The following is a 9,196-nucleotide window of genomic DNA, read 5'->3' on the forward strand; positions in this document are numbered from 1 at the left end:
GCTGGCCCTGCCCCTGTCCTCTTTAGCCAGAGCTCCAGGGGACACTGCAGGCATAGCAGGGTCTGCCTAGCTTCCCTCACTGCTTGCTGTTCAAGAGGGATTCCCCCTTCCCTCCTTCCCATCTCCCACAGCATGGACCCCAGCCCCACAAACCCTAGGCATGTGGTATGCTCATATTAACCAGAAAGAGAGCTCATATTAACCAGAGAAGCAGGCTTTGCAATGCAATAGGGAGGAAGAGGGAGGCACCTAGTATGATGCAGACATTTCTCCCTGCAGAGAGCCAGGAGCACTTTAAGACACAAGAGGACCAGAGGCTGACCCAGAAGAGCCAGGTGAAAGCAGTGAGGAAGGGGAAGGGTGTGCGGGTAAATGTAATACTATATGTTTTGTTTTTAATGCAAGCTTTTTTCTGTTTTGGCAATAATGCCCAAAATGCCCTGTTAATTTTTTTTTAATCATGCCCTTTCCTGGAGTCAGAGGACAAAGGAATGGACTTTTGCAGTAGCCATTTGATTTTACAAACATTAAATAGTGACAGGATGACATAAAGTCTTTTGGTGGAATTTTGGCTACCACACAACAATAACTATATTAGATAGCCATTTCCATGCAGAGACAAAAAAACATGACCTGCATACCAGAGTAAACAACAACAAGAGAACATTAAATATTCCTGATGCGATTGAATGCTTATATAGTTAGGAGAGCAACTTTTTGAAATCTGGAAACCTTGGTAAACATCTTAAAGGTAGCATCCCGTTCCCAAATGAATCTTTTTCTCATGATGTATGTAGATTGTGGAATTTGAGAAAGAAAGGGGAAGAGGTGGTATTTATGACTTAGAGATTCTGATTTTCTTTGGCTTGAGATTAGAGAGATGATTCTCTGTTGTCCTTTCATCCTCTTTTGTTCTCTAAATGTTGTTTTGTCCAAAGAGATGAGAAATTATACTGGGCAAAACCAAGGTCCCCTTCCTTTAGTTATGTTTAACAGAAAACCCATTCATCCCACTTTATCTGCAGGTACACTGGATCTCCAATGCAAGTGCTCCAGAAAGAAGTCTAATCCTATGCATGTTAGTCAAAAGATCTTTATATGAACCACTGTAAATCTTTCTTTTTTGGTATCTTTGGATAGAGCGTGCTTGAGGTGCAAACTCCACAGCCATTTGAAGAGTGATTTCAGATCAGGACATGAAACAGGTGCCTTAGAGCTGCCATGGTCTCTGAGCCTCTCTGCGGAGCAGTGGTCACTAATTAATCCACTGGTAAATCTTGGAGCCTCTTGCGGTAGATCTTAGAGCCTCTTGAAGTCTATCCGAGGCTGGGATAGAGAGCTGAGTGCCCGCATACATGCACACATGTGCCCCAGCCCAGCAGGTCAGTCCGTGGGGGAGAGAAGGGGCGAGGGCTAGATATGGAGGCCTCTGTCATGAGGGACAGTGCTGCAGAGGCAGGACCAGGGGTAAGTTGAGTGGGCCCCCAGTCAGGTGGGACTTAGCTGCTGGGGAGGTGCGCTCCCAAATAATTTTTTCTCCCTATGCCTTGATCTGCCCTCCTCTATCTCTCCCCACAGACTTATCTGCTGGGTGGAAGGGGTGGTGGCAGCGCACAGTATATTTTAGGTTGCTTTTAAATGCCGAAGGTGATTTCCTACTTTAAAAGGTTGGAGACCACTGCTGCAGATGCTGCTGACAGAACAGGGATTGGAGAGCTTCCAAGGTGGAATGATCACAAAAGGAACTTGATTGAAAGGACAACATATTTCAGGAGAAGCAGAAAGATAGGAAGGTGAATTATGGGATCATGCAGCCCTTTGAGGTAGCCTACTAAGGTGTAGAGTATTATGGAACAGTATGCCCAGGTCTTTACCAGAGCTTCCTTTGCACCCAACAGACGGTTCCACATTTGCAGAGCTAAGAGAACCCCACAATCAAGCACAGCCTGTGTCCTTACCTATCCTGATAGTATCTTTAAATCCTTTTACAGCCTTTAACCTCACTCCCAACAAAAATTAAAAACACTTGTGATTCTATGTACAAAAGCTTTTGAGTAATATTGGCTCTGTAAGCATCTTGCACTTTCCTTAACAGTGCAAGATGCTTTTTAAAATCAATGAAAAATGTTTTCCACACAGACATGTTTTTCTTTCTTTCTTTCATGCTTTTAGTCCACAAATTATACTGTTACCTATCTTGCTTGCAGCAAATAATTCCATTTTATATTCTATTTTAACTGTGTGCAATAAAAAATTTGCATTTCTTGTGATCTGGAACAAAGCAAAGTGCTATAACCCTTACCTTGCAAAGACTATATAACAGTAGCTTAAAATTACTGAATGTCATTATTCACTTCTATTGTGTATATAGGATAAAAGTTAAACAAACCTAAGTAACTAATTTTAAAATGCAGAGCAAGCATGATATCTTAAGGTCTCCTGTGAAAAGCCTTGTGAACAGTTGTTAAAATGACCAGATTCTGTTTCCTTTATCACCCTGCTGACTAGCTATACCCTTATTCACAGATGTTAGTCAATAGTCATACAGGAACATTTGTATTGCTGGGATCCAAACTGGTTACAAGTCTGGATTGTCAGGCCAAAGGACAAAATTCCTAAGTGCTTCAAACACCAGTTTCAAAAGCCTAAAAACAAGACGGATGAACTGGAATTCTTGGTATTAAATGGTGACTTTGATATAATAGACATCACAGGGACCTGGTGGAAGGAGGATAATCAGTGGGTTACTCTTATACTGCTTTGCAAACTATGTAGGACTGAAAGAGTAGGAGGTGGAAGAGTGAATACTGTATGTTAAGGATAGTATAGACAGTAAAACCATAAAAATATCTGAAAAGAAAACTACTATAGAATCCCTGTGGGTAGAAATGCCATTCTTAAAGGAACATAGTACCAGGGTTGTGCTACCAGTCACCTGATCAGAAGGGTGAAGAGGATTACTAATTCCTAAAGCAGATTAGGGAAGTTGCAAAAGTGAGGCAGACGATAATAATAGAAAAATTCAAGTATCCCCACATGGTCTGGGGATACACCTCATCAGGGCAAGATGCAGATATAAAATTTCTGGATGTAATAAATAATGTCCTACAACCTGCAAAAGGAGAAGTGGTTCTAGACTGAATCTTGAGTAGCATATAAGAACCGGTTTAAGAGGTATCTGTACATGATCCACTCTAATAATGAGCATAACAATCAAATGCAGCACCTTAGTAGGAAGAAGTAAGCCAAAAAATCCTTCACACCAATATACAATTTTAGGAAGAGAAATTACACAAACATTAGGAAGTTTGAAGTTAAAAGGAGAAGTCAAAATGTAAAAGGACAGCAGGTAGCCTGGAAGCTGTTTAAAAATACCATACTGAAAGCTCAAGAAATGTGTATACCACAAATCAAAAGCAATAACAAGCTGTCCAGTAAAAGTCGTGCATGGTTTAATAGCACAGTTGGGGAGGGCATCCATGATAAAAAGGCATCCTTCAAAAAATGTAAGGTGTGCCTAAATGAAAACAGGAAAACGCACAAATTCTGGCAGGTCAAATGTAGAAGCAAAATAAGGCAAGCCAAAAAAGAATTTGAGGAGCATCTTGCAAGAGATGCTAAAGTTAATAATAAAAGCTTCTTTAAATACATTAGAAGTGGGAAGCTACTGAAAGAATTGGTGAGAGCACTAGATAACCAAGGTAGAGAAGCTGAGATCAGAAATGATGGGGCCAAAGCAGAGAAGCTAAATCAATTCTTTGCATTGGCTTTTACTACAAAAGATGCAAGGTTATTCCAGATCAATCCATTGTAGAAGATCAGATCTGAAGAGTTGTTTTGCATTAAAGTGACAGAAGTTTTAGGAAAAAATGAGTTTTAGAAAAGGATCAATAAATTAAATACTAGTAAGGCACCAGGACTGGATAGTATTCACCTGAGAGCTCTGAAGGAACACAAAGGTAAACTTGCAGAACTGTTGGTAACAGTATGTCACCAGCAATTTCTTCAACAATTGAAACTCAAAAAGAAATCCAAAAAAAATTAAAACTGGGTCACAGTGTGAGGGAAGAGTATCAGTATTGCAAGGGCATGCAGGGAAAAAATTAGGAAGGCCAAGGCATCACTTGAGACAGCTGTCAAGGGACATAAAAGACAAAAAGGGATTCTGCGAGTGTGTTAGAAGTAGAAGACCAAAGAAACCATAGGTCCCATGTGGAATGCAGGAGGTAATCTAGTTATGGATGATGCAGAAAAAATTGAAGCATTTAATGTCTTTTTCGTGTTGATCTTCACAAATTGGGTAGCTACTAGATGTTGAGTGAAGTTTGCAACAAAGAGGGGGAAGGAGAAAAACAGACTAGAAGAGCAGAAAAACAAGGTTAGGGATTACTTAAGGAAGCTAGGTCCTTTTAAGTCCCTGAACCATGTATGGCACATGCAGCACTAGGTCCAGTCCTCACAGCTGTGGGCAGCCTGGGGTGCCATGTACATGTACACACAGTACATGGGGCTGGACCCAACCAATGTGTGCAGCAAAGAGCGTCTGACATGGGCTGCATGTAGTATCCTGAACTGACCCCCATCACTAGGTGGAGCCTGCATGCCACAGGCAGCACATTCCTTGTGCCAGCCCCCTGTGCTGTTTGCAGTATGCATGGCCTGTCCAGCCCTGTGTGCAGCACACTGTTGCCTTGGGGTTTGCTATGCTATGCATGTGGTACGCAGGGCTGGCAAGAGGCATGCACTGCCCGTGGCATGGGCACTGCATGTGGTGCAGGGTCTGGGACGTGGGCTGTATGCAGCACCTTACTGCATGCAGTGTGCATGGTGGTAGGTCCAGCCCATGCACCTCATGCAATGTGTAGGGATGGGGCCAGCGCATGGTCCAGCAACCCATGGTAGGCAGGGTCATATGGCTCTACAAGTGTTAACATCTCTGGACTGTAAGATGGATACATAACATGGAGGTTAGATACAGGTACAGGGAGAGGAAGAACTGAAAATGGCAGTGACTTTGGCATTGTGATGTTGAACGAACATTCTGTTGACCCTTCTACTAGCTGTTTTTTCCTGTTCTCCTGTTACCTCCTACTAAAGCCTTTCTTTCTATGTTTCCTGCTTCCACTTAGCATGCTTACAATGAAGGAAGGATAAAGAAGTGACTGGGTTAACTCCCATTCAAACTCCCCTGTTTTCTGGCCTGTTCGTTAGAACTGGTATTGCTGTTTCCTGTGTCTGTTGATGGAAACTATATCAGTGCTAAATATTTTTGTGCCTCTGTCCATTGATTAATCTCCAGTGTAGAATATTGGCAAAACATATTTTAATATCTAAAGGATTTTTTATGAGAACTGTCAGTAACAACTAATATTTCTGAAGTTACAAAATCATTTCAGTTACTACATTTTTCATGTGATACTAACGTTTCAGAGTTTGGTTTTAAAGTTACTGTGATTGGTTTCTACTTCATAACTTGAGTGGTGGGGGCAGATGGGAGGTTGTTTTTTAAATTTGTGTGAAAATATTGGCATTTTTGAATGATGGGCTACTGAGAGAAAAGTAATACATTGCTTGCTATCGTTAAACTGTAATTATACTTCTCATACTAGAGACTAAAGTCAGACAAGCTGAAGTCTGAAGCTTGACGTGCAGTCTCCAGAGATGCAAATCCTTAGCTAAGTTTCTGCAAACTTTACAAATTTTACTTTAAAATTATTACCAACAATGTGTTGCTAGAAATCTCATGTTTCAATTGGAGTGTCATAGTGTTGTGGCAACCAGGTTTGTACTGTGCATTGTACAATAAAATTGGTTAAAGGTGAGGTAGATAAGCAGGAAATGCAAGATGGGGTAGTTCTATGTCAGTGTTTGTATCCTTATTGGCATGACATGGCTTACAACAGCTTCATGCAGTTTGCTCCCTCCTGATTGTCCTTTATATACTATCCATCTCCTGTAAGATCTCTGTTGACTACTTCAGTGAACAAAGATCTCAGTGTCATTACCACCACAAGTGTCTCTTACTGTCTTTTCAGACAAATCTTTTTGTCTGAAGATTTGTAGCTGAAAAATGAGATCTTTTGAGATTCAGATGTTAAAGCAAAATACTGGGATGATCCTTAGAGTTCCTGGTAGGGGCAAAGGGATTATGAGGGTGTTATGAAAGATACTTCATGGTAGCATTATAGATTCATAGATTTGTAGAGTCAGAGGGGACCTGGTAGATCACTAGGTCTGACCCCTTGCTCCAGGCAGGAAAGAGTGCTGGGGTTAAGTAACCCCAGACAGATGCCTGTCTGATCTCCTCTTGAACACCTCCAGGGTAGGGGAAAGCACCACCTCCCTTGGAAGCCCATTCCATATTTTGGCAACCTTTACCATAAAGGATTTCTTCCTTATGTCCAATCTAAATCTATTCCCCTTAAGTTTGTGGCCGTTATTTCTGGTAACCCCGAAGGGTGTCCTGGTAAACAGTGCGTCTCTCATTCCCTGCTGACACCCTCCCTCCTCCCCGCCGATGAGTTTGCAGGCAGCCACAAGATTGCCCCTCAGCCTTCTCTTATGGAGGCTGAAGAGATTCAGATCCCTCAATCTGTCTTCATAGGGTCTTATCTGCAGGCCCTCAACCACACAAGTAACCCTCCTCTGAACTCTCTCAAGGTTATCCACATCCCTCTTGAAGTGCAGTGCCCAAAACTAGATGCAGTACTCCAACTGTGGCCTCACCAGTGCTGCATAGAGAGAAATTATCGCTTCCCTAGACCTGCTTGTGATGCACCTGCTGATGCAAGAAACAGTGAGGTTAGCCTTGCTTATTACCTCATCATATACAGCAAACAACTTTTTTCCGTTACTTCATGTAATATTCCTTGTAAATATGTTTGATTCACGCATGCTGCACCACTATTGCCTCACTTCTGTCACTTGTTGCACTGCTTGGAGTGTGTCAAGCCTGGTTATATTATGTGAGGAAAACTTCAATACATATATATGAATGTTGCTAAGTATAGTCTCTACTAATGCTTCTAACAAGTTTTTTCTCTTTTTTAGAAATTGTTTATTCTAAATCATCATTTATAATGTTGGCGATTTAAGACCAACTCATGGGATCTCCAATGTTAAGTTTATTGTACGAGGGTATGCAACTATTATACCATGCATGGAACCAAAAGGGATATCGGTCCTCTACTCACTCTCTCCCACCCTCCCTCCCTCCTATATAGTAGCTGCTGTAGTGATTGTGAGAGCACTGGTGTTAGTATATCTGTATATCCAAGGCACTGCAGGTTTGCTGTCGATGACCAGTCAAAGCTTCTCCAAGGGAGTCACCGGCTTGTTCTTTGGTCGGTAGGTTCTGGTTGAAGAAAGAGGGCACTGCAGAGGGTCATGCTTCACTGCCTTTTATCCCTTTCTGGCAAACTTCTGTGATCCCCCAGCATCATCTTGGCTGCCCAGTCCAAAGCTCGCTATCCCACGTGGGTCTTGAGTAGTGCATGACAGCTGTCAGTCAGAGTCACTTGGGGTTCTGCCTGATGATGCAGTTTCGGGAGTCCACCCTTGACTTGATTGACTCAATGGCTGTGTCCTTGCAGGTTCTAGGAATCAATTCTTTAGCTTGATTAGCTTAAAATGGCTTGTAGAGTAGCAGTTTATAATAAGTTCCTCTGGCTAGACTATTGACAATTAACAGCCAGAGACTTTTGCTTTGAATCCCCTGCTTGTCATTCAATTACCTACTGACTCATACATACTCACATTCACTCAGGGGACCATCTGGTACATTGTAACAGTGATACAATTCAATGAATTTTTACAGCTACAACTTCAATATTACAAGGCGTAGCTAACTTAAAGAGAGTATAAAATATAATATAAAGCATAAATAAAATGTGAAACAGGATGCCGTGGCAAAAGTGTAGAGGGAATACATGAACAATAAAATACAGAAATGCATAATAAAATAGACTACAAAAATGAACACAACATATGAATATAATTTAAAATATAATCTAAAAGGGAATAATACTATCTTTATAAAATACTTACCAAAGACCTATTATAGTAATATAAAAGACATATTTTATAACATTTATTAAAAGACAATTTGATTGCTTTGCTTAATGGTAAACAGAGCTGAGATGGGGGGAAGGAGGAAGGAAGAAAGAAAAGAGAAAAAAAGGGGGTGCGCTGGAGGTGAGTTCTCAAGAGAGGTGGGGATTTCCTAAAAAGGTGCTTCCGGACAAGAGAAGGAGGGGAAGGGTCTTTGGTACAATAAAACCAATGTATGGTAAAAGGTGTGTTAACAGGAGTGAGTGGGATGAGGGGAAGTGCCAGGTTTCTAAACATTCCGGTTATCTGAGGCAGGAGTTTTTCAACATTTTTTGAAAACCCCTGGAGAGCAGGAGGGTGATGGGGAGGTGGCAGTCACACGTGGAGCAGCAGCATCAGAGAAGGGTGGATGGGAAGTGGCAGTGTGCGAGCTTCTCCTCTCCCACCTTGCATCCAGCCAGCCGGTCAGAAATTCTGGTTAATAGAGTATTCTGATAGTACAATGCCTGTTAACACAGCTCTTACTGTATTCAGTTAATAATTGATCAATATTTAAAGCTTAATGCAATAGCTATACATATGTTTGCCTGCACTTGTTTTGTTGTAAAATCAAATTTGGTGTTAATTTGAATAATATAGCATAGTGATGCTAATAAAGATCTCATTAATTGTTATTAATAGGTTTAACACCATTTTTTGTGTACTGTTTAGGGAAACAGAAGAAATAAGATATTTTAATTAACTTAAGTGAAATAATATGTCCTAAAACAAACCCTTAGGCAAACTATAGTAGTTAGTCTAAATCCTTCCCTAAAATCATTGGAAGAATAATTTACAGAAAAATTGTCCCAGGTGAAGCAAGAAGCGTAGTGATACACCGAATGCAAATAATGTTGACTTCACAGGAAATCCTCTTTCTAGCTTTTGGGTTGGGGGGCAGGAGGAGGGATAGACAAGAATGGACTGTAGAGTAAAAATATATAGTGAGAAACAGATAACTTAACACTTTTTGAAAAAGATGTGCTTAGTCAGATAACTGAGGAAAGAACAATAGAAAATGTGTTGAATAGTATCCATTTTTTCTCTGTTACTGTGCTAGTGGTTTAAATGTAACGTTATATAAATGTGAACCAATGGAAAATCATAC

Source organism: Crocodylus siamensis, chromosome 7, assembly GCF_052110815.1.
Source record: "Crocodylus siamensis isolate JL-2025a chromosome 7, ASM5211081v1, whole genome shotgun sequence".
Lineage (NCBI taxonomy): Eukaryota > Metazoa > Chordata > Crocodylia > Crocodylidae > Crocodylus > Crocodylus siamensis.